Raw genomic sequence first — 8,750 nt, 5'->3', positions numbered from 1 at the left:
TCTACAGACTACATCATCTGAAAACACATTCATGTTTCCACACCATTTAGGCCATTGCCTACTTAATGGAACATATAATGGGATGAAATTGCCACCTGGTGGTTGAGATATGGGACAGCTCCCAAGGCTATAATTACAAACTAATTTTTTTTTGTATTCTAATAGTACTGATACAAACATGTGTTACTGCCTCTGAATTTAGTTTGTATAATGTTTCACAATAATCAGTGGAATTGTTTTCCTTTGTATTTTCCCTAATTGCTGAAGATGCTTATTTTAAATATGATGTAGCTCTATGTATGAGCTGAGCTCTGTTAACTCTGGACTGAAGTATGGTTTAAGGAGCAGAGGACAGAGGTGGTGATAATGAACAGTAATGTACTAAGTTGGAAAGAGATGGTGTCAAGCTAAGTGCTGCACTAAATTTGTTTACGTGAGACAGACATTGCTGATCTAAACAGTGCTGCCGATACAGAGAATGTTAAATATTATATGTTCAAATAAGTCCAGATACAGACAGTCAAAAGCCCATACCTCTGTATTTTTTGAGACTACTAAGATAAGTAATGAAAAACTCAGGTTGAAGTGAAAAGGAGAGAGAGGTGGTATGTAGACCATGTTCATCACTTTCTCCTGAAGTAGAAGAACAAGATTTGATAGGCATGTAAGGCAAAAATTTATTGATTATGAGATGGCAGGTTGATTTGAAAGGAGCCTGTAGAGAGGCTGTCAATTCCATAGATACCTGTGTTACTGCCAGGCACATGGACACATGCACAGTTATCCTGTGAGAAGGAAAAGAATCTGATGTGTAGAGTAGGAAGGACTCAGACACAGTCTTTGAAAGACGCAAATCTTCAGAAAGGAGTAATGCCCAAAAATATGGCTCGTAGTGAGTTCTATCTGAAATTGCATCTGAGAGGTACATTGCAAAAAGATTTGGAAACACACATGCTGAGCCATCTTGTCAAAGAACACAGGGGACAACAGACCAGACAGCTATAATCTAGGTCTTGCTTAAGCACTTTTCTGAGAACCTTGATTGGTTTTAAGTGGTGCAATGAATGTTGGTATGGGGACCAACCGCTTTGGGCATAGAAGTAACTGCACTGAAGTTCTATGTTTCCTTTATGCTGTCAGGAAGATGTGATCACATTTGATGTAGTTAAGAAGGAAAGAGGCAAGGATGCTCTGGCATTTTTCAATGTTCTAGTAAAACTAATTTGTGCCTCCCAGAGGGATGAAGTGTTGGCACAAAGTTGTGGCTGAACTGTCCCTGCTATGAGAAAAAGAGGCTGAGAAAGAAAAAAATGAAAGTGCTATGCTGGGAAGACAGCTGAGAAGGGTCAGGTTTGCTGTTCCTGTGAGTGATTGATGGGGGGAATCAATCTTGTATTGACTACTGCTCCAAAATTACTGCTCCTATAGCCTTAATTTTTCTTAATTGGTGGTGGCAGCAGCAGCAGTCAGCCCAGGCAAAATAAGCAATATGGTTGTTTGATCCTTTGCCTGCTTCCTGGGTACTCTGGGAAATACCTACTCTGCTTGGTTCTTAGGCTAGGCTGTAACTAGATTGTAAGTGCAGACTTTTAAGAGGCATTAGAGTCTTGATGCAAGGCTGTGGCAGAACTGATTCAGTAAAATAAATTATAGCCTTTCTTGAGCTTTTTCCATGCCAATATGGAAATATTCTCCTGAAACTAAACAGAGCCTTTGCCACATCAGATGATTCAGCTGGTTCTGCCCTTCAGTACTATGTCTCTGGCCCTACCATCTTCCTACTTTTCTTAATAACCCTTTTCTTATCATTTCTACCTTTTAAAAAATTGTTTAGAAAACAGCTAAAGACAAATAGAATTATTTCTGTGGCAAATTTCTGAGACCAAAAGCACCACCAGAACCACTAAGGATTGTAAGAAAGCAGTGACTTTGTATGGTCCAATGAAGTGGATCTTATGGGCAGTAATGACATCATCAAATTTGAAAAAGATTAACCTGAGGAGCAATGAGAAAAACATCACCCCATATTACCAACAGTGGAGCCTGCTAGGGTCTGGAATAGTCTTCTGAGGAATTACTCTAGTCACTTTAAAGAACACACTGTTGTGTAGTATTCTCCAGGGAGGTGGGCTAAGTGTAATCTACCAGGCCATTTTTCCCTCCTCCTTATGTGTCTCCAGGATTTGTAGTCATGTGCTTTATTACTTCCAGTCACTGAGTTCACATAGTGAAATCAGCTATCAGAATTTCTTCTGCCAATGTATGGGTCTAAGCACTGCGTTCACCAGTTTGTGCTCCCTCCTTTCCAAGGAGGAGACGTGTGGGGAAGGCGGAGGATGAGAGGGCAGGGAAGCTGCTGACTTTGAGGCTCGTGGTTAGTATGCTGTGCAGCCAGACAAATCAATCAGCCCCTGCCTGGGCATCTTAATCAGAAGCGTGTGGTTCACTGCAGTGGCTGAGTGCTACCGTGCTGGTGATGGCATCCTTTTCAGAGGTGCTATTGATTGCTCTTCTCTCTCTTCTGAGAGGATGTTCCAACTGCGTAGACAGCATCATGGAGAGAGCTGGTGGAGAAGTGCCCCCTTACAGCTCTACAGGATTAGAATTGACAGTTCAATTTCCCTAGGGACAGGCAAGCTGTCATTCTAATTCATCCAGACTAGAGTGGGAAAGAGGAAGGAGATGCCTGTTAGAAAGGTCTGTTGATTATCTGAATAAGGCTGGTGTAAGGCCAAAGATGATGCCGTCCTAGAACCATGCAAAGTGGAGCCATGCTTGGGAAATGTTTTTTGAGGGAAATCTACTTTCACAGTGAAATGGAAGAGAAGTGTACTGCAGAATGACCTTTTCAGGGAGAAGAGGATCCCTGAGCTGGGTGGCATCAGGGTGGGGATATAATCCTTTGGCATTGCCGAAATACCAGACAGTTAAAAAAACCCCATGATATTCTGTGTAGGAGTACGTTTTGGTCTCTGTGTGTTTGTTTGCATGTGCAAACATCTGCTTTTATCCTCTCCTATAATAGTCTTGTGACTTTTAAATCACAAGTTTATTATATATAAAAAAGATAATGTACCATAGTGACAATGCATTTTCAAGAAAGCAGGAGATGCAATGGAAGTACACAAACCATATTATGCATTTATAATAAATTCTTTTAAATCATAAGTAGAACTTTAAAACTGGTATTTCTTAGTTCTCCTTAAAAAAAACCCCAACCAACGAAACAAAACCAGCAATACCTATATAAAACATTCCATGCTGACAACAATTAAGTCCATCCAGTTACCTGTTTAATGTGGACTATCCACAGTGTGCCTTCTGTGTCAGATCTAGACTTCAGATCTGGGAACAGATTTATGTAGTCTCATCAGCTGTATTTCATTGTTTGTATCATCAAGAAGAAAACAGCCAGGTCTGAAGCAGCATTATAGTTTCTTTTTTTGGAAGGACTGTTCATAAATGTACCAGTTAGGTGCCAGGTCTATGCAGACTTAGACACAATTCTTTTATAACACTGACCTTGTTATAATATAGATTTCTCTTCCTGATTTGTTTAGTTGTGAAAGACCTGCTCTTATAAATTAAAATCTATTGAGAGTTAGCGACCCAGCTACACCTTTCCTGGGTATGAAAATTTTACCAAAGATAGATCCTGAAAAATGCAGCTGATGCTTTTAACTTTGTGTTTTGATTCCCCCCAAAAAACAGGATGGGGTGCCACATGGTAGGAACGCAGGAGAGGGTAAGGTTTTAGTTGGAAGGTTGGGGACAGTGCATGAACAAGTATCAGGAAATGAGAAGATTAGGAAGGTCTGCTGGAAAATCCTCAAGTGAGGAGAATATCTTCACCAAATAGGTTCAGAGAGGGTTGAATCCATATCAGGAATTTTATGTCTATCTAAACTACATGTAGTTCTAAAAGAAGTAAATTATCCTCGCACTGATTAAAAACACTTCCTCAGAAGTACTGCAGAGTTGTAATTAGTTCAAAGAGCCGCAGAATTTAGCTGTGGGTTTGTATGGTATGTATGTAAGTAAGAGGAAGGGATGTAGGTAAGGGGAAGGGAGTGTTGTTTTTTTTGTATTCACTAATGTTTGAGGTCTTGTTCCTCCTTTCCATCAATAAATCAGCTGCCAATCTTGTTTTTTATTTCTGGGCTCCTCTTGCCTCTGCATTGACTGGCATGCAGGAGATACATGTCTGTGGGAGCTCATTGCTAATGCAGTAATGAGGGGTATAAACAAGAGTGCAGCACTAGGACTGAACTACCTAAATAACTTTTTGGTGATGTTTTCACTATTCTTATCTGCAGAACACTGGGGAGGCTTGAAAAGAGATTTCCTTCTTTTTTTGAACAGGAGGAACTCAATTATGCAGCAGGGCTTGCCCCTTATTTGCCTGAAGGTGACAGAAAAATGAACACCTGATGAAGATTGAATTAGTTTAAAAGCATACCAAAAAGGAGATTCTTTCTATGGACAAGGTGAAAATAAGGGTGAGCCCTGCTTGAGAACATTTTTGTAAACCAAGACATTTGCAGTGTTTCAATGTGACCTCCCATTCCCTCTCATTATCTTCCACTTATTAACCCTGATCTAACTGTTATTGATAGCTCTATTATTCCACTTGGGACACCAGTGACAGTCTCACTGACCTTGCCCTGGGTGATCAGAAACTCATTTAATGCTCAGCATACTCCTTGCCGAAGTATACTGAGGGAAAAGTAAATTCAGCATGAGAAGCAGGCATGTGTTTTTACAAGGATTTCTTGTGCTGCTATTAATTATCTCAAGGGGTGCATTATTCTCCATTAAATATACTGAAAACTTGTCTAAATTCCTCTTCAGTCTAAGACATAAAGGTTGCAGTAAGAACAGGAGAATAAGAATTGCTAATTCTTGATGCTGCATAGTGTTAATTATGGGAAAAGAGCCCAGGCAAGCATGACTAAATGTAAAACTAACAGTTCAAGATTTTATGTATTTTCATGATTCTCTCTTACTTGCCTGCCTACCTCTTGGGCAGTATCATTAGCTGCTTACTGAACACTCAGTGTCACAGAGAAAAAAATCTCACTTCACACTCTCATATTTGTGTAGTTGATTTATTGGCTAAATGATAACACTTCTGTTCTCTGAAATGTGTGTAATCACAAGAATTGCCCACTGTCAGGACCAGATCACGAGCACTTCATGAAAATGGAGAAAAATTGAAACTCTTAGAAAAAAATAAATGAGAGTTGTGTCTGCCTGGTTCTTCCCTGAAGACTGGAATTTCATGGTACTCTGGCTTGGTATTGAGGCTTGGGTTTTTACATGTGAGGTTGCAAGACTTGGGCTGTAAGAAATTAATAAGTTTCTCTTTATTGACTCAATCTTATATAGATATATTTGTTTATAAAAAAGCTATAATGTATTTCCTTTTATTGTAATGGAAATGGTTTAAAAAGTTCATCCTCTGTAGTAATGATTTCCTTTTTTTATATCTCTCAGTTTCAGCAATGGAAATAGTCAGCCTGTTGATTAATCACTGGTTTTAATTCCCTGTTTTGGTGCACTTGCATGTAACTCCACTGCTTGCATCACACATACTATGCAGGAATATATGATTGCTTTAAAATAAGGTCAATGACAGAAATAAAACAGATGTGCTTTCCATCTGCTCACACAAGCAGGCATATGAGTGCTTTGGTTTTAGAAAAATAGTGGTTTGAATATCTAGTAAATCTAGATTCACCATCAAACTAGATCTTTTAGTCTTAATGGAGATAATTCTGTTTGCATGCTTGCTAATTGGAGATGAGAAGGCTGAGATTCTGAAAATGCTGGGCTAATTTGCAGACACATGAAAAACCACACACATGTTGTCTCAGTGGTACTTCATGTCATCGCTCCTAGTTTCAGCAGGAAACTTACAAATTATCTGTTTAATAGATGTAGGACACAGGAGGCTACAAAATAGCATTTGGTTCAAATGAAAGGATATTAGTTTTTCAAGGATGTCCAAATAATCCATAAAAAATGTGTGTTGTAGTGGAAACCTCAGATGTTCATTTCTCCTAGATATTGAAATATTAGGATCACACAAGAAGGATCAGCATTGGGAACAATTCTGTGATCACTATGAAAGTGCTCTTTAATGGATTTCTGATTAAAAAAAAATAAAATTATTTACCTTCATGTTTCATGACATTGGCTCTTGATGCTCTATTTCTTTTTCGTGTTTGTAAATCTTCAGTAGCTTCAAGTTGTAACAGATTAGCAGCTATGGAATAACTGAAGGTAAAAAAGTCAAAACATATTATTTTAAATGACATTTCTTTCAGGGATTCCTGTAATAGAGACTGATCTGAGGCAGAAATAATCAGATCTCCATAAAAATGTAGTTGTGTGGATAAAATGTAACAGCCATGCAGAACTCAATAGGTGCCTGTCTCTGTTTATGTTGGGGCTGAATTTGTCCTTGAAAATTCTACTAACAAGTAAGTGAGAAAACGATGGTTAGGCCACGAGCAGGAATCAATAAGTCCTGTTATGAATTATGTGTTTACCCTTTGGAAGCATTCAAAACATATGCTGTCCTGTAGGCGATAAGTTCAATTGTCCAAATGTTACAGTAGGAAAGCAAATCATTGTATCATAGACCTTTTAGATAATTGAACCCAACTGCTAACCCACCACTGTGAAGTCCAGCACTAAACCTGGAGTCCTTAAGGACATGATTTAATGGTGGACTCATGGACTGGTCAGAGCTGTACTGCTCAGATTATTTTCTAGTCTCCATGCCACAGAACCCTGCTGCATTTTCTAGTCTCCATGCTCCAGCCTGCCCTCTGGTGCCAGAAAAATCTGAATTCTGAGTGTGCTCTTTTTGGACTTGAATCTCTGTGGTACCAGTGTGAATGAAGGTAGGTCACTGTTCTCAGTGAAAGGCCTCACATAAGTAGTAGGAATGCATGGGTCAATCATGTTGGGTCCATGTCTTACTGAGAATGTAGCACAAGTGCTGCCTTCTAAAGTACTGCAAGGTTCAGCTTCAGTAGAGCAGTTTGGCTGATATGTCATTATTGTAGGCTCTCACAATACAAAAAAAGGGTGATCACAAAAATAAAATCTACATCTGTACACACCTGTATATTTAAGGTGTTTGTTTGAAATCTCGGTGTGATTCAGGAACTGGGTTTGGAACTAAGATGTTCCCCAAACATGCAGTGTCAATTGTCTGAGTTGCACTGCAATGAATCTTCCATTCTTTGACCACTATAATAATTGCCCAAGGAACTGATTTTACTGTATCTCTATCCCAGGATTAAAATATATATTTACTTTGCCTTTTTGCACCATAAATCTGGAATGTGTCTGTGGTGAATCTATGAGACTGCTCTGAGTGCAATGAAATAGTTTAATGAATGCCAAAATAATATCATTTCCATTGCTGAAACTAGGACAAAATCAGATTTCAGAACCCAAGCTATTCAACTTGGACCATTTAAGGACATGACCTAGATGTAGGGGAGAAGGGTGAAGAAAAGCAAATAAGACTGAAAACATTCTCAGAGAAAATATTATGAGTCACCTGTATCGGAAAATGGCTAATTTTTGTAAAGAAGGTGAAATGTTGACATATTTGTTTTTTTAGTTCTTCAGTGGTTCCTCAAGGGTCCCTAAACTACTCTCATTCTTTTTTATTCCAGTGGTAAATAACTATGGGAGCAGCAATATTTTAGGATGCTTAATTTGTTAACAATTTTCTAAATTAAGATTTTTTTTGTCTTTCAGGAACCATGGATGTATTGGCAACTTAATACCGTCATATTCATTAATGTGACTAGAGGAAAAAGGAACAGAATCTAAATCTCTCCAAGCACATCACTGAAAGATTACAGAGGTTGTGGTGAAGGAACACATGGAAATTCCCTCATCAGGTACGTTCTGGTGCAGGTGTAGTCTAAACTCTCCTGTTTGACAGACCACAAGTGTGGGGTTGTGGACAAAGCAGAGACTCATTGGAAGGCCTCCAAGATGATGGAAAGTTTTCTTTAGAACCTGGGCCTTTGGAAATTTCAAGTCTCTAAAATATATTCTTATTGAAAATGAGAGCTTCAGTTTTTCCAAGATTTATTAACTAAATGACAAGTTTTTCTAAGGTCTGTAAAGACCAACATTGTGATTGCAAATGAAATTCCTCAGCTTCCCTTCCAAAACTTCAAAACAAAGCAGGAAGGCAATACATTACAGCCACTAAAATATTTTAATACAACTAAATATTTTTGGATATAGTCTCAGAAACAGGCTTTGGTTAACTTTTCATTTGTTACACAGCACTAATGATGGTCAGCCTGGCAGATACCTGGCATTCAGACTTAGTTTCAGGCCATGCAAGTGCATGTCAATGCAGCCTCTAAGGCTGCCAGACAATTTTCACTCTAATGACAGGCAAAACTCTCAACTTGGCTGATAATGGATGCAGTTTATACAGTGCAGCCTGCTGTTTCAGGAAAGAATTGTAGGTGTTCATTTGCTCACAGAAGGGCTGTGAGTAATTCTCCCCACTCAGGCCTTATTCCATGAGAACAGCTGGAGTTTTTTCGGAATAAGGATTACATTATTAAGTTGACAGCATGGGAATAGGAGGTGGCTTTTATCAACAGATGCTCTAGAATCTGCAAATCACAATCCAGTCATTGAAGTGACCTGTCATTTGTGAAAATCTGTGCTAAATATTTTTTGAGTTAAAAATTACATTA

The sequence above is a fragment of the Zonotrichia leucophrys genome, chromosome 5 (assembly GCF_028769735.1).
Source record: "Zonotrichia leucophrys gambelii isolate GWCS_2022_RI chromosome 5, RI_Zleu_2.0, whole genome shotgun sequence".
Lineage (NCBI taxonomy): Eukaryota > Metazoa > Chordata > Aves > Passeriformes > Passerellidae > Zonotrichia > Zonotrichia leucophrys.
This window is presented reverse-complemented; position numbering follows the sequence as displayed.